Here is a 1,112-nt window from a genome sequence, read left to right on the forward strand (position 1 = left end):
AATCGTACTTTATTTACTGTAAAAAGCTGGATTTTACCAGCCCTTCTCTATATTATCTTCTTGTATTTGAACCCCGATTGGGACATTGCCACCACATAGAAGACCTCTTTCAATTGGAGCCCCAGTACTGAATTAGGTTATGGAGTCAATCATTACTCATGAGCTCTACATCCCTCAGTTTACCGCCTTCTACCTGACGAAGAGTCTTAGGAAATCGTAGATGAGGGGGTTACAACTTCTCCTTGCTAGCGAAGGTAGCGATATGGGTATCGACGACGTCAAAATTGACTTCACCTGCTTATTGGCTAGTAATAGCGAAATAACTTGTCTTAGTACATGTTCACGGTGCCTAAAACTGTAATTGAACCCCTTGAATTTGAAGCCCTGTTTAGGAGGGCTTCAAATATTATAAGCAGCTAATAATACCGTTTTTACAGTATTGTGCTTTTCACTTGTTTTGGTGGGTAGAGCGTTAAATCAGGCGGAATTAGATTCAGAAAAAGGCTGTCAGCACACATTTAATGCTAGTTAAGCATAAGGTTGTGAACTCTTCCCCTACACCGCTGACCAGCTGGAATGGCGGCCAGCAAAACGCCAAACGCCTTCATATCCCTCTTATCAATACTCGGGCTTGATTAGCTTATCCCATGTCACCTTAAAACAGGCGGAGATGAGACGACCCATAAATAGCATGGAATTAGCGGCATAATTGAGGCTGAGAGGGGAATAGAATTATGCCAGACTAATCGCGACAGAATAACTGAAAGGCACAATAGTTTATCGTTATCTAATCCCGTAGGACCTAAATGGGACCAGATCTGCAGATGACCTGTTTAAAACCTTGCCCCCTTCAAACGTTCAAGACGCAGTGAAGCTGCCTCTTTGAGAGACACTTATAAAGTTCGAGCACGAGCGGCGGAGCCAAATTTTAATGTAGAATGGCCCACGAAATGCCTTCAGAACTACCAAAATACTGTATTGTCGACAAGATGACTGTTGGTATATTTCTCTCTCTCAGTACTAGTTTATGTTCCTGCGGCAGTACTGAACTGCTTACGTTTATTGAAATCACATTTTTACATGATTTCGATATTAGTAGCTGGCTAAAAAAA

Source organism: Phytophthora parasitica (genome assembly GCF_000247585.1).
Source record: "Phytophthora parasitica INRA-310 unplaced genomic scaffold supercont2.38, whole genome shotgun sequence".
Taxonomy (NCBI): Eukaryota; Oomycota; class Peronosporomycetes; order Peronosporales; family Peronosporaceae; genus Phytophthora; species Phytophthora nicotianae.